Genomic DNA, 24938 nt, shown 5'->3' on the forward strand with positions numbered 1-24938 from the left:
CACCACTATGCTTCTGTCCCCAGAAGCCTTTACAGCTATTCTGAGGGAAAATGGGCCCTTTTCCCACAGAAATGCGGTCTATAAGGGACTGCTGCAGGCAGAGAGAGAATCTGATCAAAATTATTTGACTATTGGGTAATGTAATCAAAATCACTAAAGGATGTAAGGGGTTCTATTGGAACTTAACTTGGCTGCTCCTGGTTGTGTCTCGTTGTACAAGATGTAATTGGGGTACAGTTATATAAAAGAGTAATCACAGTGCAAACGATGTTAGGCAAAAGAGAATTTTGTGTGTGTGCACAGGTGAAAGGAAAAGAGGAGGAATGATGGGAACACTGAGCCTTGGGGTGGCTCTGGGGGATCAGATTGTTACTTTGGTGGGTGTGCATGAAAACTCTGTGGGCATGGGAGAGGCAGTTATGCCTTGTGTAAAATTAATATGGCTAATATAATGTTATGGAGGTTAAACTATATGGAAGGAATTTTCATTTTCCCAGGATGTGTGCAGTGTATATTGGAGAAGGGGTAAAAGAAATGCAAATAAAACATGGTACTTCATTAAAATCCTAATAGGGCGCCAAAAGGAGCCACAATAGGTTGTGCTTTCTTTTTCAGATCTCTGTGTGTTTTGGAGCAGGAGATGAAAGTGGAAAGTAATCAGAACTCTGGTGGAAGTAAAATGTTTCCCTGTTAAGACAGTGTCTGAGCTGTTAACAGCTTTGGATCCAAAAGCAAGCTAGTAAGCCTCTGTGTGTAAAGGCAAATCACCTAGCTGATGGGCACAAAGGAGCTGCAAATAACGAATACATCTGGTCAGCAAACAAGCTGCTAGAAGACTCAGATTATGGCCCTCCAGGAAAGGGAGGTGAAAAAACAAGTCAAGCCTGAAAGTAAGGGGGACAGGTTAACCTTAAGGGGTGTGTGTGTGTGTGTGTGTACAGTGCTAAAATCTGAAGCTGTCTCTCAGCTATTACCTGAGAATAAACTTAAAGCTTGGTACAGCAGAGAAACTATTGCAAACATGGTCTGTTGTACAAGAGGGGAAACTGAGGTAAACCACCTCAGGAATTTCATAAGTGACCAGTGAGTGGGTAATTCTCTAGCCTGACTATAGAACAAAATAAGGACAGCCTGGAGGTAATTCTTCTGTTTTTCCTGTAATTAGCAAGGAAGTTTGTAAAAGAAAGTGGTATTATTATTAAGCAATAATCTGTCCCCACCAGGGGGGTGGAAATTGTTTCTTTTGCTTTTCAGACACTCTACAAGCAAGCTGGTGCCAGCGGAAGAATAACTCAGAATACCATGGATCTATGTTTTGTGGTGTTTGTCTGTGGTGTTTGTCTTGTTGCTAGCATTGCTGTGTTTCAATGAACAAAAAACCTCATGATGTGGGTGGGGGATAGCTTCAAAAGGCTGACCTTGGGGGGGAGATGTGTATGGGAATGCAAAATACTCAACTAGGAGGCCAGCACCTGTGTAATAGCTACCGTGGTACCTGGAAATGGAATGGCAACTAAGGTGGTCCCCACAAACCCTATGGAAATAATGAGAAGGGGAGGAGCTCACTGGGAATCAATGGCGGGATGTATAAAATAGTGTAAATCAACAGAAGATGTTTGGATGTGCCCCTCTCCTATGACTATAGAGGAGCAGGATCAATGGCCTATGCAAGGGGTGGACAATTGGGTGTACTGTGTATAAGATGTTATGCTGGGAATGTACATGTAACCCTTCTGCCCGTCAGAGTTGGCAGCAACAAGGGCCGGGTTCAATATCTAGGGGATCCATTCCAATAACACAATGCAAACCGGCTCGAGCCCCCACCCAGTGACCTGGGACAAATATATACCACCCCTGCTGGGCGCCTCCAAGAGGCAATACTTCCCCTCTCGCAAGCACATAGTCTGAGTGTAGCAAAAGCCTTTTAATAACAGAGAGAAACAATGTGGCATTATGTTGGGGAAACACCACCAACAGGATTCATAACACAACCCATGAGCAAAAAAAAACCCACCCCAAGCAAATTGGGGCATGCCCTTTTCCCTTTGGTTCTTGAGTCCAGCAACCCCAAATCACCCAAAGTCCCAAAAGTCCAATGCCCCAAAAGTCTCTGTCCCTGGTCAGGGCAGCCCCAGAGTTCGAAAGTTGATCTGCGGAGCTTTACCTCCAAACCTGGGTGGAAATGGGACGGGGGTAAGAGGCACCTTACATGATCTGAAGCTGACCACCCCATAGCTCCATAGCAGCACTCCACTCCGCCAGCCACCCCACAAACTCCTTCGCTCAGCTCCACGGCCCACAAGCAGCTCCTGCCATCCACAAACTGCTCCGCATCAAACTGCTTCACCAGCCGGTCCACAAACTGCTCCGCATCAAACTGCTTCACCAGCCGGTCCACAAACTGCTCCACAATATATCTTCAGGCTCCCCCACTACTTAACACAACACTCAGTGATTTCAGCTCTTTGGTGAATTCAGTTTGTAGTATGGGAGCCCCAGTGCTGATGCACTGTCAGCCCAAAGTGAACTCAGCAGCCTATAACTAGACTTCTAATGAAATCAAAATTAGCTCTGATATTCCACAGTAGAGAGAAGAGAAAGTGCAATTAGCATGTAAGGCCCTCACCAAGGGGCCCATACCACCAAATATTAATACTTCTCCCCCAACCTCTCTCCATTCACACAGTTTTGGAACCCATGACACTTGCCTAGCTAGTGCTACTTAGTTGATGGTGAATCCCTCCATCATAACAAAAGGTCACGTACAGTTCCAAGCACAGTTCCCATAATCAGGGTAATAACAATTTATTCTTCCTGCCCCAATAACAGAGACACTGGGGATCCCACAGCAGCCAAAGTGACCATTTGGGCAGCTATGGTCTCATTCTAGGCGTGGTGGGTGGGCCTATGCAAATGAGATTGGCCCCTGAAGTTCTTTTCCACAACTTGCCACACCTCACCACCAGATGTCAGGGTGGAGCTCATCCTGACATTGCTTACATACATATTACTGGGGGCACAGTTACACCAGCCCATAACAAAATTACACACATCCACATGCTGCTATCTGGACTTTGGTGCACAAATGGATCTGTGAATCTTATTGCTGTGAATAATCAAACTAGGGCCTACTGCCTGATTCCATACCAAGTGGTCAAGCTGGTTTGGACAATATCCCATTTCTCTGTGAACATTCAATGGACTTACGATGTGGACAAAAGCAAGGAAAACCTGCAGGGGCAGCTTGTTGCAACTGCCAGCAACTGGACACATAAGATCGTGACCCCATCGAAGGAGGAGAGGCAGTGTTTTGGGGGTGTCTCGGATGTTGGACCATACTGCGGTGGTCAGGACTCGGTGTTGCTGTGGATTTTGTATTGTTAACTGTACTTGTGTTACGTTGCATATGGACATAACCTATAAGTAATGTAATAAGCCCTCCAAACCCTGCAGTGTACTAGACAACCCAGACCCAACCTTCTCGGGCCCACTCTAATGGGAAGTCTGGAACACTAATTGGAATAGGTGTGGTATGCCCGTATGAGAGAAGGTGTAGGGCACTATACTACACAAGGGGCAGTGGGACAAATGGAATATCGACACCTTCCACCTTGATGCCTGGCCCTATCAGGAAATGTGTCGCCATATGTCCTATGCTTTTCCAGGGATACCTGGGCAGGAGGATCCCAACAGAAAAAGGAAAAAAAAGGGGGTGGAGTGTTAGGATATAGATATTCAGGCCTGTCTGTAAAGGCCTAGACTCTAAGAATTTAGGTGTATTCTTATCACTTGGCTAGTTATAGAGGTATAAAAGAAAGAATCAAAATCACTGTCTGCCGGTGTAAGCGCCTTCTCTTACTGTGACCGTCTGAGGCCCTGTGCTTAGGCTAAGGCCTTTGGCTAAGCAACAGAGGCAGCCATAAGCTGGGAAGTGAATGGTCACATCCTCACATTCCAAACTAGTCACATTGAAATAAGGTGCTATTGCACTGTTAGGAATACAATCCTGTCCTGATAGTGCCTATCACCTCCAGAGAAAGGAAAGTGCCTAGAAAATGTAAAAGGAAACTTAGTTTGATAGCATCCTGTCTGGCAAGAACTCACTTATCAATAGCTGGGATGTGAAATCCTCACTTCTGTATTGTTTTGTCATTATAGTTCCCACTTTGCTATTGTTTGTCTGTATAATGTCTGTCTGGTTCTGTGATTGTTTCTGCCTGCTGTATAATTAATTTTGCTGGGTGTAAACTAATTAAGGTGGTGGGATATAATTGTTTACATAATCATGTTACAATATGTTAGGATTGGTTAGTTAAATTTCAGGAAAATGATTGGTTAAGGTATAGCTAAGCAGAACTCAGGTTTTACTATATAGTCTGCAGTCAATCAGGAAGTGAGTGGGTGGGTGGGTGTGGGGAAAATGGGAACAGGGAATGGGGGTGGGGAAATTGGAATCATGTTTTGCTAAAGGGGGAAATGGGAACAGGGACACACGTGTAAGGCTCTGTGGTGTCAGAGCTGGGAAGGGGGACACTAAGGAAGGAAACTGGAATCATGCTTGCTAGAAGTTCACCCCAATAAACATCGAATTGTTTGCACCTTTGGACTTCAGGTATTGTTGCTCTCTGTTCATGAGAGAAGGACCAGGGAAGTAAGTGGGTGAAGGAATAAGCCCCCTAACAGAACACTATTCTTATAATTTTATATACATTAATGGTACACATATTTAGATGGAAGAGTGGGTTTCAGCAGATCATAACCTTTCCCACAATACCTCACATGGCATGCTATATATGAAATATCATAATTATATGTAAATGAGGAATATGGGGCTTACAGGGCTCTCCCCCAAGGTATAGTGTGTCACAAGCTTACGTTGACCTAATAATGTCAGCGTTTACGCTCCAGAGTTTCTCTCTCTGATGTAACTCACCTGCTACATTGACTTAATAACTCTACCTCTGTGAGAGACGTAGTGCTTAAACTGATGTAGTTAGGACAACACTGTAGACACTGCATTGCTTATGTTGACTTAAGTGGCCTCCAGGAGGTGTCCCACAATGCCCCACTGTGATCACTCTGGTCACCATTTTGAACTGTGCTGCCCAGCTTCCAGGTGCACTGGAACAAGCCCCTCCCCGTTAAAGAACCAGAAATTTTTGAAATTCCATTTCCTGTTTGCTTGGCATGGAGAGCTCACGTAGAAACTGCCCAGCTGAGCGTGCTGGCTACACAGTCCAAATGTGCTCCTGTCTGGGCTAAGTGTAGGAGACGGTGGATCTCCTGGGTCTGTGGGGGGAAGAGGCTGTATAGACACAGTTCCTATCCAGCCATAGAAATGTGGACATCAATGAGCAGATCGCTCGGGGAATGGGGGAGAAGGACTACGAGAGAGACACCCAGCCAAGGAGCTGCGGCAGACATCCCGGAAGGCAAGGGAGGCAACCAGTTGCTCTAGTGCAGCGCCGCAGACACGCCACTTTTACAAAGATCTGCATACTGTCCTCTGCGATGACCCAACTTCCCCGCCAAGGGCTCCCTGGATACATCGGAGGAGATGGAGTCAGTGGCCACTGCAGGCAACCCTGAGGATGAGGTATTGGACAAGAAAGAGGAGGAGGAGAAAGGGGCACAGGCGAACAAGCGACCCATTGTCACGCCGAGCCAGGAGCTGTTTGTAACCCTGGAGCAGTCCAGCATGGGCAACCATAATATCAGGGAATGAACGTCTGGTAAGTAAGCAGTTTGCATTGATATTGTGGGAACATATCTTCTCATTCACTATTCTTTAGTTGTGTTACAAGAGATAGTGAAATACCCAGTTGAGGTAGAGTGGCTGTCTGCTTCTCATTGCCAGGCACAGCTAGGCAAAGGGGACCCTGCAAACCAGTTGGTTATGCACACTGGGATGTCCTGTGAATCCTCCATAGAGATCTCAAGGAAACTTTCCTGGCGGTAATCTGCAGTCTGTTGCCGAAGGTTTCTGGGAAGGGCTGCCTTATTTCTTCTGCCACAGTAGGACAATTTCCTACGCCATTCATCTATTAATTCAGAAGGCATTATTGCAGCACCCAGGCTAGCACCATACGGACCAGGACTGTGCAGCAGCTGTTCCCTTTCCACCTCTGCTACCCTCAGGAGTGAGATATCAGCTAAAGTCACCGCTGCCTGTGGGAAACGATGCCTGTACTTAGTTCAGTTGCCCAAACCGCAAACACTACTGCCTGTATGCCCCCCCGCTTCCGTCTTGTGCCAGCTCATCCCCTACTCCCTCTCCCCTCCCCCGCCTGGGCTCTACTCACCATGGCTGGGAAGCCAGCGCTGTCCATGAATACCTGGCCAAAGTGAGATGGTACTTCTTTAAACTTGCATGGATTCAGGGGAGTGATTTCAATATAGCCTTATAGCTTCACTATGCACTCACAATAGTGCCTCTGTACATTGTTTCTTTTGCAGCTGAAAATGCAACCTTCATCTCTCCCTCCACACCAGTGGAGAAGCTGAACCAGATAAGGAGGTGAAGGAAGAGAATGTGGGATGACATGTTTGCAGAGATCACGCAAGCCTCTGGAGCAGCGAACATTGAGCAGAAGGCATGGAGGTCATGGTCTCGCACAAAATGGACAGGGACATTGAGGATAGGAGAAAAGCTCAGCAGAATGAGCGTGACACGCAGCAGGAGATAACAGCACTTCTGAAGGAGCAAACAGACATGCTGAAGAGCCTGGCTGACCTTCAAGTGCAACACATTTGAGCTCGCCTCCCTCTGCAACCCATTCAGAACTGCATTCCAGCATGATGCGGCAGTCCCCCCACACACTGCACATGGTGTCAGGGGCTGGTGCCCTATCACTGCCACTCCACCCTGTGGGAGAGTACAGACATCACAGTCACATATACACTGATCTGTGACAGACAAGATCAGTGTATGTGTTTTTAAAAGGCAAATGAATGCGCTTTCCCCCTCCCACATTCGTTCCACATTCGTAAATAAAGTTTATTTCTGTTGTACATACATTTCTTTGTATGTGTTGCTCTTTCTTTTTTAAAAAGAATTCTTTAGACATTTTTCCAAATCAATTTTCTAAAACAATATTTGTTTTATTGTTTCATACAATGGAGGCTTTACAGAGCTCAGAGATGCAGTTACATCAATAGCCGTGATAGGCAACTTGCTATCAAATTAATCTGTAATTAAAATCCCAAGTTATTACTCTTATTAATCATTTCTTAGGTTATCCAAAATCTAAAGTTAGAGACAGCTGCCAGGAAGCAGGGCTACGGAGGAAAGGGGGCTGGGAGAAGTGGGAGAGAGGTGAAGGGAGATCTCAGAAAGCTGGTCTCAAAAGGGAGAGGGGAGGGCTGGGGATATTGGTGGAGTATTGAATTAATGATCATTAATTACTGTGATCGTTATACATATTAATACATGATGGGCCAAATATATGTATTTTATTGATTATATTATGCATTAGTATTTATTATATTAATTTCTTTAATATGAGTATTTATTCATCATATTTTCAAACTGAAATGATCTCTGGAACATTTGGCAGGGGAGGAAATAGGTAAAAAAATCAAACATTTGACCCAAGCCAGGATTTTTTAAAAATATATATATTTTAAAATACTCCTGAATTTTAGGGCAATCCCATGATTTCTGGTGGCCTGGCTCACCGTTTTTGAACTCTGAGGCAATAGCGGGTAGAAGACAATGGGGACTGGAGTGGGGAACCTGGGAATTGAAGGGGAAAAAATGAATAGAAGTGAGAAGGAAAAAGGCCCAGATAATCAGACATATTTATGCACCTAATTCCCATTTAAATCCATGGGAGTGAGGCACCTAAAAACCTTTGAGGAACTGGTCTTACATGACTAAGCTGTTTGACAGTGAGATTTGTAGATTGCATTGAAAGTGATGGTGTCATTTGTTGTTTAGAGAATTCATTCCTTTAATGTTTTAGGCCTGGAGAAATTTAGCCATTTCAGTGCCTTGAAAAAGTTTGTACAAATTTTGTTCCTGGTTTCTGTTCTGATTATTAAATGATCCCTCGCAAGGTATTCAAATCCTGCTTATTTCCTATGAATCACAGTTTAAAATAAAGTTATTTTCTGCCTGGTGAATTACACCCCCCTGCCCGCCCGCTTTTTTTTCCCAGGAACACAGGGGCGCCATTTCAGATTTTGGTGGAGGGTGGGGGTGCAATTTTAACCATGATTCCAGGGGCTACTTAGAAATTAGCTGACAGGAGCACTGTATCTAATTCCAATATAAAAAAAGAGAATTAAATAAATATTACACTCGCTCGGCTCTCATAGTAATGTTCTCACATCTTGTGTCAATTCACTTAAGGGACATTGGTTAGGTTTAAAATTTTAATGTATATTCTGACTTTGTTATTAACTCTTGATTACAACAACTAAAACAACTGTAGAAAAATCTAGATTACTTTCTATCACCTTTTTGTAGTTCACCAAGCATGGAACAAATCATTTAACCTTTGGAAACATTCTTCGAGGGCAAGGCCCTCTGAGTTTATACTGTACTGCCTCGGGCTCTAGGGGTGTTACCCCACTGCAAATAATAAAATAGAAATTGACCTTAAAAAGGAGTGAAACTGACCCTTTCAAGTAACTTTTACAGTATTGCTGACCCCAAATGTTCAAAAATCATGAATCAGGCCCGCCAAAAATCATGAGATTGGCTTTGAAATCATGAGATTATATAAAAATAACAGCTTTGGAGTTCTTTTTATTTGCTGTCTGCTTTTTGAGCCTTTAGGGTGCACTGGGGTAACATTTTGAAGCTATCTCCATATCCATGGGGGCGAGAAACTTCATTTTTGTTTAAGAATGAAGGCTGAAATCTTCACATATCCACTTGACTCCAGGAGCTGGGGCTTTAAGGAAAACAATCATTATCATGAGACTCATGATGAAATCATAAGAGTTGGCTAGTTACTTTCCGGAAGGCTCTTAAACATAACACTACAGTGACTGAGATGTAGCTCTCACAGGAGATGATACAAAATTACTCAAGATTGTACATTGTCTTTTTTAAAGCCCATTGCAAATTAATTCCAATTCAGCAGTCTCTCCTTGGGGTCTGTTTCTGAAGTCTTTTTGTTGTAATATTGCTACTTTTAGGTCAGAGATCGAGTGACCAGAGAGATTGACGTGTTCTCCAACTGGTTTATGAATGTTATAATTCTTGACATCTGATTTGTGTCCATTTATTCTTTTACGTAGAGACTGTCCAGTTTGACCAATGTACATGGCAGAGGGGCATTGCTGGCACATGATGGCATAGATCACATTGGTAGATGTGCAGGTGAACGAGCCTCTGATAGTGTGGCTGATGTGATTAGGCCCTGTGATGGTGTCCCCTGAATAGATATGTGGACACAGTTGGCAACGGGCTTTGTTGCAAGGACAGGTTCCTGGGTTAGTGGTTCTGTTGTGTGGTGTGTGGTTGCTGGTGAGTATTTGCTTCAGGTTGGGGGCTGTCTGTAGTCAAGGACTGGCCTGTCTCCCAAGATTTGTGAGAGTGATGGGTCATCCTTCAGGACAGGCTGTAGATCCTTGATGATGCGTTGGAGAGGTTTTAGTTGGGGGCTGAAGGTGATGGGAAGTGGCGTTCTGATATTTTCTTTGTTGGACCTGTCCTGTAGTAGGTGACTTCTGGGTACTTTTCTGGCTCTGTCAATCTGTTTCTTCACTTCAGCAGGTGGGTATTGTAGTTGTAAGAATGCTTGATAGAGATCTTGTAAGTGTTTGTCTCTATCTGAGGGGTTGGAGCAAATGCAGTTGTATCGTAGAGCTTGGCTGTAGACAATGGATCATGTGGTGTGGTCTGGGTGAAAGCTGGAGGCATGTAGGTAGGAATAGCGGTCAGTAGGTTTCCAGTATAGGGTGGTGTTTATGTGACCATCGCTTATTAGAACTGTAGTGTCCAGGAAGTGGATCTCTTGTGTGGACTGGTCCAGGCTTATGGGTGAGGACAAAGTCACAAAGTTCAGCCACCAGGTTTGCCATGACATTATCGGGGATACTGTTCCTGACAGCTTGTTGTCCATCTGTGTGTGGAATGTTGGTGTAGAGGGCTTCTACATCCATAGTGGCCAGGATGGTGTTTTCAGGAAGATCACCGATGGATTGTAGTTTCCTCAGGAAGTCAGTGGTGTCTCGAAGATAGCTGGGAGTGCTGATAGCTTAGGGCATGAGGAGGGAGTCTACAGAGCCAGTGTCCTTTTTCTTTTGTAGAGAAGCAAAGTGTGTGTTGTAAATGGCTTGCCTAGTTTTTGTAAAGCTCTCCAACACCACTTTCTACAAACCATTACCCTCTGATCCCACTGACGGTTACCAAAAGTTAGTGCCTGTCTCACCCCCCACAACCTGCAAGGTCTCATGCCAGCAAAGGGAAGCTGCTCCCAGATCTGGAGCTGCATTCGCATGTCCTGAGGGCTGTCCTGCACCATGGTCACCACGGACAGGTAGGTCATCAACCTCCATCTCTGTCCCAGCTTCAGGATGGCCTCTGGTGCCTGCTCCCTCAGGCACCTGGAGATGCTGAAATAGGAGTGGGGTTGGCGGAGCAGGAGAACACCCCATGAGGTTAAGAAACGGCAGTGAGAGCCTTTTCCCTCCCTGGGAGATTACGGTGTCCCTCTGTGGGGACTCCCTTCCTGGCAGATGCTGTGCTTTCGTTCCTGGATACTGCCAGGAGGCCCAGCTCCCAACCCTAGCAGCTTGGCTGTTCCATCCCCTACTGTGTACCGAAACTGCCTTGAAAGGACTATCCAAGCCCCGCCCAGGCCTGCTCCCATTGCGGGTCTCTCTCCTGGCTGAGCACAGGCTGTTCTTATATCGCCCAACAGGCCTGGATCCTAGTTGCATGCTGCTCCTTCTCATGTGACCCCTGCACTTACTCCCTTCCCCGGGAGATAGGCTCAGTTGAGCTACTACCGCTTTCATGGCCATCTCACCCTGGGACAGCCTGAAACTGGAAACCTGTTCTCAAACAGTAACTGTTTGCTAGGAAAGGTGCTGAAGACACAGTGGAAGAGGAAATCCTTTGGACTGGATTGAAATTATTCCAAAGGAAAGTGAATGAGAAAAAATGTCCAGCGTTATCCTCCTAGCGAAAGAAAAAAATTAAGGTCAGAAAGGACCATTCTGTCCATCTTCTGCGTAACACAGGCCCTAGAACGGCACCGAGTGCTTCCTCCAGAAAACCTACGACATGTGACTAAGCCAGAGCATGTCTTCTGGAAAGACATCTCCATGCATTAGAGCGAGCTGGTCAGAAACAATCTTTCTTCTGCAGTGACATGAAGTTAAAGGACACGGAGAAGAAGAAAACCTTGACTCGGGTTGTTACTGGAGCTGAAGCAGAGAGGCCAGGACAAACACGGCTAGGGCCCCGGCCTGACTATCAGCAGATCTGCCATTTTCTATTCCTGGCTTTTTGACCATGAGCGAATCTCTTTGCTTCTGTGAGCCTCAGTTTCCATGACTATAAAATAAAGCTACTCAAGGTTCTGTTTTTTTCTCTCCTGTTTTTCAAGGCGGGACACTTAGATACATTTGGGGCCTGTCTACGCTACCGGTCTAGAGTGTATTTGTAAGCTGATGACCCCCACATGTTGTTCAGAAGCTATGGATGACACAAGCTCCTAAGGTTGTTCTGTGCTTAGCCCCTATGGCACAGCTGGGCTGGGCGGCCTTGTCTCGCTGTGCTGTGTGGAGCAGGTTCTGGGCACTAGGGATATGAAGAGGTTCTCAAGGACTAATTCTTGAAAATAAATATCAGTGAACTGCAACCCAAATGAAAAATCACTGCTGTTAACATTGGTGGGTGATAAAATAGTAGCAGCATGGTAATTAATGATGAGGACAGGGCAGTGACACAGAGCAATCGGATCCCTTGAGAAGCTGGACCCATTCAAAGAAAACAAGTTTGAAAATAACCAAAGGAAGGGTCCTATAGCTAGCAACAAAGCATGCAGGCCACACCTACAGAATGGGGAAGTGTATCCAGGAAAGCGCTGACTGTGAAGAGGATTTAGGGGCCATGCTAGGCAAGCCATTCAACATGAGCACCCAGGGTGATGCTGTGGTGAACAGGGCTAAAGCCATCATTAGATGTATGAAAAGAGCAGTGAGGAGCATAGGGAGGTGACACACCATGAGGAAGACTGATCATGGAATACTGCATCCAGTTTTGGCGTCCACCTTTGAAAAAAGATGTTGAAATCTTGGAGATGGGGCAGCAAAAAGCAATGAAACATTTTGAGGGCTGGAGAAAAATGCCTGCTAGTGAGTTATTGAAAGAGCTCAGCCTGTTTAGATGATCAAAAAGATCGGGAGGTGACGTCATTGAAGTGTTGAAGTGACTTCATGGAGAGAAAATATCGGGTAGGAAAGGGATCATTAATTTAGCAGAGAAAAGCATAACAAGACCCAGTGGCTGGAAACTCAAAAGAGACCAATTCGTATTCGAAAGAGGGTACACATATTCAACCGTGAGGATGAATCATCAAAGGAACAAACTAGAAAGGGAACTGGTGGGAATTCCCCACTTCTTAATGTCTTCTAATGAAGACTAGATGGCTCTCTGGAACGTGTGTAGTCAAAAACTAGCTCCTATGCTCTACAGAAAGCATGTGATATGCAGGGGGTCAGATGACATGCTCTAATTGTCTCTTCTGTCCATAAAGTCTGCTAATTGATGAAAAACTGAGCATAGCATGGGGAGAAGCCTCTGATGTTTAACTGTGTTCGGCTTGAGCCCACAATGAACGCTCATTGCGTGGGGTGACCCAGGGGAAGCGGCTGAAACACCCAATGTGGCTGGACAGGGACATGACATCAGCACTACAGGGGAGGGGTGGGCGTGGAAGTGACATCACAAGGGCCTTTGGCAGGACCTCAGCCTATTGGACAAAGGTGATGGGGAGGCGATGATCTCACAGAGAGATCTTGACATCAGCCAGGCAGGACAGGGGTGCAGGACAGGGGCAACCTCGGAGATCCCTGTGGCTTTGCTTCAGCACGTCTCCTTCTCGAGGTCTCTCCTGGAGGACTGAGAGAGAATTCACTTTCACGTACGTGAGCGCAAGGAGGACCCTCTTCGGAGTTTTCTCCTTTTCTTTTAGTGGTTTTGCTCGAAAAGAGACGTCCCTGTATAGAAGGTAAGAGCCTTGGAGAGGTTTGGAACCTGTTCAGTCTGATCCATCAGGTGCCGGCTGATTTTTAGCTAAGTAAAACACTAGATTGTGGGGGCAGCATTTTATTTCCGACCTAGAATTACTGGGGACATTGGGGTTTCTCCTTTTTGTTTTCCCTTTTCCTCTGTCCCTCCTACCTTTCTCTTCTTGCTTCCTTTTTCCTTTTCCTCTGCTCTCCTCCCACCACGAGGAGCTCTGTGGGTGGCACGGGGGCCGAGGGGGGGGTTATGGGAGGCCCTCACAGAGAGGTGAGACTGGACTAGTGCTCCGAGAGTTTCAGAGTAACAGCCGTGTTAGTCTGTATTCGCAAAAAGAAAAGGAGTACTTGTGGCACCTTAGAGACTAACCAATTTATTTGAGCATGAGCTTTCGTGAGCTACAGCTCACTTCATCAGATGCATACCGTGGAAACTGCAGCAGACTTTATATATACACAGAGAATATGAAACAATACCTCCTCCCACCCCACTGTCCTGCTGGTAATAGCTTATCTAAAGTAATCATCAGGTTAGGCTATTTCCAGCACAAATCCAGGTTCTCTCACTCCCTCACCCTCCACCCCCGCACACAAATTCACTCTCCTGCTGGTGATAGCCCATCCAAAGTGACAACTCTTTACACAATGTGCATGATAATCAAGTTAGGCCATTTCCTGCACAAATCCAGGTTCTCTCACTCCCTCACCCCCCTCCCCTCGGTGGTGACCAGGGCCATTCTTTGGGCTATTTGATGAGAACCCTTAGCCTCCCACCCCTCAAAGTCTGAACCTTGATTGGCTGAGGAGGGGGCTATTGACAGGGAGGAAACTCTGGTCTTTGTTGTTCTCTTTTATGACCAAGCAAATAAGTCACAACCAGTTTTATGTTTGACCAATGTGGATGCTGCTCTCCATTCATTGTCTCAGAGCAGTTCATGATCCTCTTGAACATTCCAATTCTTCTGAAATACTTCCTGAATATTTACTATGAACAATTGTTGGTCTGAAGCTCATTTGAGAGCAACTCTGCTACTGACTGGCTGCATCAGCTAAGACAAGTCACTGCTCCTTTCTCAGCCTTCGTTTCTCCTTCTGTCAAGAACAAATAACAATCCTCTCCCACTTACCTCGCCATGGGTGGATGCTGCATATGCACTGAAGAGTGTCACTCGGAGCAGTGCAGACTAGGGGGTGTCCTATCACACTGAGCCATATCAGATTATGACCTAATATTCGATTTGTTTTTTATTTTATTCTTTTGAAATTGTGAAGAGCAGCAACTACTTAGCTCAGAATGAAGCATCTCATCTAATTGTCTAGATCATAGTGTCTCCCCTTTTTCTACAACAAGACAGTTTTCTGCACTGTGACAAACAGGAGATGCTCTTGTTTTCTAAACAAATATTTTTGCAAAGAATTTTCATCCTATTTCTTATGATTTCAAGAAACAGAGTGGTTTTGTCTGAATGGATTTTCTGACAGAAAACAGTTCCCATGAAAATGTTCACACCTTATTTCCTGGGCTTTATCCCTGCCTCCGGTGGGTTGTTGTCGTTAGTTAGAACAGGAGTCAGGACCATTGTCTTCTCTTTCTGGCTCTGTCACTGCTTTGCTGTGTGACATCTTGGTTAGGTCCAAAGGGAATAAGGTCAATTCTGTAACTCTAGGCAGCAGGAAGCCAGGGTGAGATAAGGGATGTTAAGGCCATCTGCGAAGGAGAAAGGGATGTTTCCAGGTGTTGAATGTCAAGAATTCTAAACTTTGCTAAAATGGCTAGTCTTGAGAAACAAGAACTAGTTGGGGGCAAACTTTAAGCATTGTCTTTTTTAAAGCACATTCAGGGATGTGAGTCGCAGAGAGCCATAGAAAGGGGGAGCAACTTGCCCGAAGTCCCACAGATCAATAGGCAGCAATGGAAGCAGGAATGACGCTCCCTCTCAAAGGCAGGGAGACCAGACATTAGGGCCTGGTTGTAATTACCAGCTGTGGGAGGGAGTGTGTGGCAGTGGTTGGTGAAAGGGTCCATTCATGGCTCTGAAACTCAGTGTGACCCTGAGCTGGTAGCTGAGGCCCGTCTGCCGTCAGTCGAGTTGGGGTCCCATCCCTACAGCCCAGTGGGTTTGGGAGGCTCCAGGAAGATGTATAAAGTGCTGGGATGTCAGTATCCTGGAGGCGATGTCACCTCCGCCCTAGGGCAGTGTTCTGCACCCCCCTGCTGCTGGCTGAGTTTCTCCGTCCCTTGGCAAAAAGACTGACTCTTCTTTTCACAGCCAGTCGAACGCCCTAGTGTCATCACCCTGCCTGCTGGCTGGGCAGGGTAACTCCTGAGGTCACCACCCTCTCCAGCCTCCCTTGGGCTTGGAGAGTGAGGAGGAGGGCGAGGGACGTCTGCTGACCCTGAACATCCGCCATCCATCATCCCATCACTGAGAGCAAGTGAGTGGCATTCGGGTTCCTCGGTGGCTTCCCCGTCTGTCTGGGGAGAGGCAGAAACGGGGCGAGACTATCTCCAAAGGGGGATTTCATTTGCAAACAGCCCCCAAGAGCCCCTCACTCTTAGGCCAGGCAGGGGCTTCTCCAGAGCCGTCTCCAGTGTGTTTGGAAAGGTTCCAGCAATGGGGCTCCCAGCCCTTCCCTTGTGGGACACTGTTCCCCAGGCTGAGAGTCTCTGAGCTGGGCCAGACCCTGTGAGCTGCTGAGCCTGGAAATCAATGGGGAACGAGGAGGGCCCTGGTCTTCCTATGCTTAGGGTCTTTGTGACTTTGACATGGGGAATGGTTTCACAGGAGAAGTCCGGGCTCCTGGGTTCTGTTCCTTCTCTAGCCTGGGCGGGAGAGTGGCCTGGGATGACAGGAGGGAGCTGCTTGTCCAGAGTAACAGATGGTCTTTGGGACTGACCCCCTTGCTGGAAAAGGATGAGACTTCCTGGCTATTGCAGCAGCAGGGATTACGAGGGGGAACGTTGGGAGCAGATCATGCAATGAACTCCTGCCCGTGTGTGTAGATGGCACTCCCTGCACTCCTGTGGGGGCAGAGGGGGCGGCTGTGGTTGAAGCAGGGAGGAGGAGGGACGGAAAAGGCCCATGAGTGGAAGGCTGCCTTGAGCCCAGACTCACCCCTGCTCCCCGCTCGGTTCCAGGATGGCCAGGCTCCTGCGGATGTTGCGGAGGAAGGCTCTGCAGGTGGCCCCAGAGCCTGAGGGAAGCAGCTGCCGTCTTCCCAAGGGGCAGAGCAAGCCCTGCGTCCCCGCTGGCGGGGAAGCAGCTCCCGTCCAGGCCAGACGGCGGAAGTGCCCGGCCTTCTGGAAAAGGACCCCGGCTCCCGGTGCAGGCGCCGAGCTGGGAGAGGCCCCAACCAGGCCCCAGTGGAGCTGGCCCAGGCTGCGGTTTGGCAGACAGGACACAACCCAGGAGGGGCGCCGGGCAGGGTGGCTCTGGGGCTTGTTGTGTGGGCAGCAGCGGCCCCAGGAGCCCAGCCCTCCTTCCCATCAGGAGGCCTCGCCCTGCCCGCTCTCTGAGGCCCTTCCAGCCCCCGCAGCCCAGGAGGGGGAAGGTCCCTGTCCCAGCACCGGCAGCTCAGCCTGGGACAGCGGCAGCACCTGGGCCTCTGGCAGCAGCCAGGCCGACGGGAGCCACTGCTTTGTTCCAGGTGAGGAGCCAGGCTGGGCTCCGGGAGGGCTGAGGACGGGATGTGAACACCCTGGGCCCAGACGCTCTCCCAGGGATACGGGGGGGGGTCCCCAGCCCAGGTGTCTGGCCTGAGCCCCGCGAACCCCACAGACAGCAGCAGCCGTCACACAGCTGCCCCTTCCGCACGGGGACCTGGGGGTGGGGGCGTGAAGAGCTGCTGCCAGTTGGTCCTTGCTGCTCCGGGCGGGGGGAACAGGCACCTCCCCTGGAGTCCTGGGCAGGGGAGGGGGGCTCTGCTCTGGGCTTCGGCAACTGTTGGGGGCTGAAGGCATCCCTGAGAGGGAGGTTTCGGGCCCCATCTGCACTGGGTGCCTGAAGCGAGAAGGGGGGTCTTGAATCCTGCTCTGCCCACCACGCCCCTGTCCTTCCCTCCCTGGTGCAGGGACCCCCCTGGATTCGGAGCAGGAGGAAGGGGTGGACGTGGCCAAAGATGAAGCTGCTCTCAAGGTCATCCGAGAGCAGCTCCAGTGCAGAGATAAGGTACAAATGTTCCCCACCTGGGCTGCAACCAAGATTGCCCTGTCCCTTCCCAGCATCCCCCCCACCCCCAGCCAAGGGTCTTGTCCCTCCTGATCCACCACCCCTAATGGGGCCCTTTTACATCCATGATGTGGGACCCCCAGATGGGGGTCGTTGTCCCACAACAGCCGAGGTCATCTCCCCCCACAGGCACTGTCCCAGTTCCTGATCCTGCTTGTGTAGGAGTGGTGGGGGATTTGGACAATAGGCGGGTCCCCACAATCTCCCATTGAGGCCTGAGCCCTGGAGCTGGTTTGGGTGGGGCAGGCAGGTCCCTCGCTAACAGGTTCTGTCTCACTGTACCACACTCCTGGTGGGTCCAGGATGAGGAGCAGCAGCTCCTGTTCCTTCGGGCCATCTACCCCGCATGTCTGGCTGCACAGGACAGAGGGGAGGACACGCTGGAGCCGCGCTGCTGCAAGGCGGCTGTGGTGAAGAGGATCGTGGTGAGTGAGACACGCCATACGGCAGCTGGCAAGAGGAGAGAGACATGGGATTGGCAGGGGTATGGCCAGGCTATTGGGTGGGGGCTGGGTACTGTTGGAGGGGGTAGCAGAGGGCAGGGATTGCTGTCACTGAAGACTTGGGAGACGAGAAGGGAGAAATTCTGAGATTGGTGGGTAGTGGGCAGGGGGGGAATTGTGGGGCTGGAGGGCAGCTGAGAGTGGGGGACAAGAAATCACATGGTCCCAGATCGGTCATCGGGATGGGGCTGAATGGGGGAAGTTTTGACAGGGAGGAGGAGAGAAGGGGATTGGGAGTGAGCTGGGCAGGAATCCGGGAAGGGGGACAAGTCGGATGGGCAGGAAGGAATCAGAGGAGCGGGAGGTGGTGGGGGATCCTGCTGGCCATGTGGGGCACTGGCTGTGTCATCTCCTCACTGGGAGGTGTCAGTGGGGCCTGAATCTTACACGCTCCTTTGTCTCCTTCGCGTCTCACAGGAGCTCATCGAGGAGCTTCCCGATGACTCGTCACCCAGCGCCGTCCTCGCCCACTCCCTGGCTGCAGTGGGCAACCTCTGGTACCGAGACAGCCCCACCCCCCAACCCCGCCGGCTCCCCTCACCCCAGTGCTGCTCGGGCCCAAGGCTGGGAGTCACCGTCACTGTCCCTCCCAGGTCACCTTCCAAGAGTGGCGCAGATGGTGGGGTGGGAAGTTTCACTCTCTCCTGGCAGGGCTCTTCTTTTCACTCCCATAACATCACAGGGGCCTTGGGGAGGGGCTCACTCCCAAGCTCAGATACAGGAGGGGCAGTAGGCTGCAGGGAACAGGAGTTATTCCTGTCCTGCCACTGTCTGTCTGGGATGCCTTGGCCTTGTCATTCCCTAGCTAAGTGCCTCAGTTTCCATTCTCACCAGCCTGTGCCTCTATCCCTGTGGCTTGGTGTCCGTGTTGGCGACAGTCCCACCCCCGTACTGCACAGTCTAACACCAGCTCCTCTCTCTTGCCAGCACCATGAAACCTGCCCTGGAGCCAGCCCTAGAGACCCACCTCTTGCGAGCTGCCCTTCACTCCGTCTTCACCCTGGGCACGGAGAAGGACACCACCGACATCCAGGTACCTCCTCCTCCTCCATCCTCTTACTTTTCCAGAGTGGTCCTTGGTCCCTGCTCCCTTGATTCGCTGGAGCTCCAGATTTAGGGGTGGGATAGCGGAGTTGGAACAAGCTGCAGGTTTGGATCCTTCCCTCCAGCAGGGAAGAGATTACCCCTCCCTGGGGGATTTCTTTCTTTCTTTCTTTCTTTCTTTCTTTCTTTCTTTCTTTCTTTCTTTCTTTCTTTCTTTCTTTCTTTCTTAAGCCATGTTTCACCCAGAAGCCCAGCTTCCATCCATAGCAACTTGGCTGTTTCATACTCTTCTGCCTACAAGGCCCTCTGCAGAGACCTGCTAAGCTCATGGATCAAAGGTCCAGGAGTCATCAATTCTTGCGAATTGCCTGCAGTGGGATGTGAAGGAGAGAGGCCAGGATATGTGTTTGGAGTCTCCCCAGTGCTTCCCAGAGACCCCTCTTCCCATCCTGTGGCACGTGTAGGCCCAGGTTCCCTAACTCTGACCCATGCTTTGCAGGCTCTGCACAAAGTCATCCCAGAGGTCCTGGATGCCATGCTGGGGAACCTGCTGGCAGAGTCCCCAGACACAGACAGGCTCCACTTCATCTTGGAGGTGAGCCCCATTTCACCTGAACTCTTTGGGGGACTGGTAAGGAGAGACTGGAAGATCCATTTTCTACTGTGTCTTCCTAGCTGGGTCCCCAGTGGGCCATCCTTGGTTGGGGAGGTCAGTGCAATGCAGTGTCAGGTCCTTCCTTCTTGAGGGACAGAGGAAGGAGCTGGGACTTCAAGCCAGAGCTCTGCCTGGTTCTGCTGAGCACTAACCACAGGGCTCCTGGCTGTCTTGGGGAGTGAGAGTCTGAAAACCCACCTTTCCCCCACCCCTCCAACACACACACCCCATGAGATTTGGGGGATGGTTCTCAGAGAAGAGGCACACGCTCCTTCCTAGAGAAACAGGAGGAGCCCAGGGAATCAGCCCTTCCCTCTGATCTGCTCTGAAATTCCTGGGGGGATTGTGTTCTCAGTCACTCCCTCCATCCCCCCAAGGATTTTCATAGCAGGGAAGGGCCGAGGGTTCAGTCTCCTTTCTGGTGAACTGTTCAGGAATCAGGAGTTCTGGGAGGATGGGACCAGCCACCACCCCGAACATTGTCCCAATCTAGAGAGAAGCTGACAAGTTGTGACCGGCAGGGTACAAGCTGCGTCCTGGGGGAAAGAATCCCCTTCTAAAGCTCTGCCATCAAGGCCTCAGATATTCCCCCCTGCATAGAATGACTCGGGCCCCTGGGGCTGGAGGCGTGGAGGGCTCATTTGCAAAGCAGGTACACCTGGCTACTGAGTCTGACCTGCCTCCTTTCCCCACAGGATATCAACTTGTGGGTCGTGTCCAGGGTGTTGCAGGAGCGAGCCAGGGCTATCAGGAGCAGCACAGCCCTGCTGAGATTCACAGTCACCCTCCCTGAGTTTGATGTAAGTGACCTCCAACCGCAGCTTGCTGACTCCAGGAGGAGGCGGGCTGGCTCCAGCAGGCTGCAGGATCTGCTGCTGGCGGGGCTGTGGCTTAGGAAGGTTCTTCATGGGGAGGCAGAGTCAGAGCAGGGACTGAGCTAGGCTTGAGTCAAGTTCTTCTTGTCCTGGTTCAGTGTTGTCCCTGGGCCTTTAAGGAGCCCATGCTCCACCCCTGCTTGGCATCCCAAAGCAGCTCTGAGCTCCCTTGGCAGCAGAGCAAATGAAGGGTTGATCTCAAGCTCCTCTCCCCCAGCATCTCCTGCAGAGTTGCTAAGGGGAAGGAGCCCTCTGGCCCAGGGGAGCTGACAGGAAAATGCTGATGGAGTCCCCTCTCCTCTCCTTTCCATTAGATCTCAGCCGAGTTCCCTAGGATGGGTCACCATGTGGCCCAGCTGGCTCTATTTGTCAGCGATCCAGACAAGGACATCAGCCGGCAGGCCAGGGAGGGGACTTACCGGCTCTACCAGCTGCTGCTCCAACAGAGGGGTAAGGAACCCAGCTGGGACACAGAACCCAAAAGGGAACTAAGAGTGACCACAGGTGGATAATGGATCCCCAGACCATTTCTCTCCGACTGACCCCAGCTGGAGGACAAGTCTCTCTCTGCCTCTGTTCTTCTCCACTCCACTGTGGAGCCACCAATGGGATTGGAAGGACACAGAAACTGCAACCAGAAGGAGGAGAAAAGTCTCTCTCTCTCTCTCTCTCTCTCTTCCAGACCTGACCATACATGACGCAGAAGATATCTGGTGCTATGACTGGCACCAGAACAGAAGGCTCTTGGGCTACAGGAATACAGCCAGAGTGGGGGAGGTAAGGGCACTGTGCCAGGGCACGACACAGCTCAGGGAGTGTGGCTGGCTGGGTTCCCTGCAGTGGATGCCTCCTGGAGACAGGAAAAGAGCCCACACCTTATTTCCAGCTCAGAGTTCCTCATCCAGCAACCAGTGGGACGGGCTGGTGCTAAAGGTCCCACATTGGAACCTCGCTAGTTGCCGTGATTTGAGTGTCTTACATGGCTGCATTGCTCCGTGGCATAAGGAAGATCCCCGGGTGGGTGAGTTAATATAGGATTATTGCTCTGGGTGTCTCCCTGCTCCTTGTCCCCCTGGCTGATCCCCAAGTGTCTGAGAGGAGAGCCCTGAGTCAGTCAGTCACGATTGCTTGATCAGACCCTTGTTTAATTCCCTGCACCCTGTAGAAGCAGAGAAAGGAGGTGGGCTTTGCCCAATTCCATTGCCGGTCAGGAAGCAGAATGCTCCAACCTGGGAACTGGGTAGGGGACATAGTGAGCTCCAGAGCCAATATGGACCACATGCGCCCCCCTCATGTCTCCAGCCCTGGCCAGGGAATGGCAGAGTATCTGGACCTCAGCCACTGTTCCAAAGAAGCACATTGTCACTGAGCCAAGTTGCGGCTTCTTGCTGCACAAGTAGAAAATCAAAGACACGCCCCCACCCCCATCTCACAACTGTGGTGAGAATATCCAAACCTTCGAACACACTGTAACACAGTGCCCCCAGCCTGGAGTCAAAGGAGAAATGGGTGATTGCCACAACATCACAGAGGAGGCCTTGGAGTGGCTCCTGGATCGACAAGGGCATCGACAGAACGCTGCTCCACAGACGCCCCGTGAGAGAGACTGTGTGAGCTTGTCCCGCCTCACACAAGCTGAATTGCTGCAGCAGAAGAAAAGTCTCTGAGGAGCGTCTGGGATGGGGACTGGGCCATGAGTCTCCTTGTCCTTGTCAGGCTGCAGGTTGGATTCCCTGTGAAGAAACCAAGGAGATGCAGAGGCCATTCCCAGCAATGAGAGAAATCACTAAGCTGGGGTGAAGAGACCTTTGGTCTGTCAGCTCCAACCCCCTCGCCTTCCACAACACACACACACTCCTCTAGCCACTGAGGTGCAGGAGATCTCTCTGCTGGAAGCAACACAGGGTCCCCTGTCATCTCTGTGCCCTGCACAGCAGAGTGGGCCTGCTCACACACATTAGAGATCCATTTCCAGCCCATCCTGGCCCCTGCCAGAAATTGCCCTCCCGAAAGAGCCACTGGAGGCTTTGGTCCCTCAGCATCTGCCACCTTTTAATAAAGGGGCTTCCCTGAGCCCTGGGACCCTGAAAGCCTCCTGGGGAATGAACTGCCTTGGCCACAGCAGCTCTCTTCCCCGCCCTTTGGGGCACTAGACGCCATTGTACCGCCAGGACTTGGAGGCTGGCTCTGGCCAATCTGCTCGAGTCCCGTGTCCTCTTGGTTTTAGGTCTTTGGAAAATTCTTCTCCATCGGTCAGAAAAGATCCTTCCTTCAGACAGCAGTGCTGGCTATCCACGACCCCCTGCTGCGTGTCAGCCAGGCTGGGCTGGTGCTCGTCTACTCCCTCCTGGGGGAAGCCCAGCAACTGATGGGGGTCACGGTAAGCAGCTGCAATCGACTCAGGAGCTTGGGGTGGGGGCCAGGGACTCATTCCCATCCTATCGCCATTCGCTGGCCTGCTGGCAAGGAGCCTAGTGGGGACTTCTGGACTTCATGGACTTCTCTTCTTAAGATGTGGTGCTCTGCTATCACTCCTGGAAAGCACAGGAGAGTCCCCTAAGAGCCCTCTGGGAACCTTTCCTGCCCCACAGAGCTGCCCCCATTTCCCCATAGCCTAGTGTCCATGTCACCTGAGCCACCATCGAGAGTTGCTCCCTTCCCCGGCAGCCTGGGAGGCCAAGGACTGACTGGTGATGGCGACCGAGCAGGAAGGGCTGAGGCACATGGGCGTGGGAAGCTGGTGTTGCTGCTGGTAGGGCTGGACCCGCTCTCAAGTGATTGGGAGGATTCAGTCAGCAGGGGCTGCTGACCTGCCTCGTTCACCAGGGCTGCCATCCTGTGGCTTCAGCTTTTGTCACTAGGGTGACTTGGGGAAAGGTCTCAACCTCTCCCCATCCCACTTCACTGCTGCCAGAATCCCTCTTGCCCCCCGCCACCCTGCTAGAGCCCCCTCCCTGCCCTACCTGGGTGGGGATGGAGGTGGGGGTGGAGGAGAGGGTTCTACGAACTTGAGCGGTGTCCCCAGGTGGGTTGGAGGTGGAACAGCTGTCAGGGGCACTGATGGGGAGGTGGCAGGAGCTCACCCGACAAGGAGGGGGGTTGGCACTGGAGGTCACTAGAGAGGACAGCAAGCCTCCATCCTGGGGGTCATGAGCGTGAATCCATCACTCTGACATGAGCAGCTGCTGGGTAGAAATGATGATGCTGGTTCCAGGTGCCCTTAATTCTCCCTGATTCCTGGGGAGTGTCTCCGTCTCTGACATGTTCTCGTTCCCCTGCAGCACGAGGATGTCACAGCCAAGGTCATGGGCCAGCTTCACATCATCAGGCACTTGCACCAGATGCCCGAGGCGCTGAAAGGGCTGTGGCTCATCTGATGCTCTTAAAGGTTCCCCTCCCTGTTCAGCAAGTCCCGCTCCCTGCTGCAGGTACTGCTCTGTCTCACTGTAAATGCGGGGCTAGTGGAAGCGGAAATGGAGGCCCCTGGCACTCACAGAAATTCTCTGCCCTCTCTGCGGAGCCGGGTCATTCCCTTGGCCCCCCAAATTCCTCCATCTGGGGCAGGAGCTCTTTCCCTCCCACCCATACCCCTCCCCTCTTTCCTTGATCTCACCCCCATCCCATTCCCCGTGCTGCCAGGCAGAGATCTTCCTTCCCCATATGGCGCAGAAGGACCTTTATGTCCGGGCGACAGACTGTCTGCCCAACTGAAGCTCAGGAAGCTCCACATTTGAGGAGGTGAGGATGGGACAGAGACTCAGGGCTAGCTTCATCTCCTGCCCTTTATTCTTCTTTGGGCTCTCAGAGTCTGACATGAAGAGGAGCCTCCTCCCCCCACGTCTTCTAGGCCCTAGGGTGTGTGACAGCCTCCCAGATGGGTGCAGTCAGAAGCTGAACCACCTCAGGGAGCAGTGGGGGCAGGTCCCTTGTCCGAGGAAACCAAGCAGTGGTAGTTCTCAAAGAGGCTGAGAGGGAAGACCCCACTCCCTCATGGAGGTAAGAGCCATTGACTTCTTTGGGCATCTGGATTTCTTGGGGGAGAAATGGGATCCCTGTTGCATAGCCTGGCTGGGAGCTTCCCCCATCCCTGGGACAGAGACATCTCCATCAATGTGCCACCCTTGTTTTTTTCCTAGCAAGCGACTCCCCAGAGAACTCCTCAAACCTGTTCTCCTGGGAGCGTTTCTGGGAGGAGGCTCCCATCCCTCAGTCTCCAACTCCATCATGCAGTCTCTTTCACCTAACTTCTCCGCTCTCCAGCTCCACTTCCCGCAGCAGGACAAACGGACCTTCAGCTCCTAAACAACAGACTCTGACCTCCTTCTGATCAGCAATGGGGTTTCACCATCCCCTCAGCAAACCTGTCAGCCGGGCTGGATCGGATTTGAAGGAGGAGGGTATCTAACAGGGTGGCTTGGCCTATGGC

Source organism: Eretmochelys imbricata, chromosome 16 (assembly GCF_965152235.1).
Source record: "Eretmochelys imbricata isolate rEreImb1 chromosome 16, rEreImb1.hap1, whole genome shotgun sequence".
Lineage (NCBI taxonomy): Eukaryota > Metazoa > Chordata > Testudines > Cheloniidae > Eretmochelys > Eretmochelys imbricata.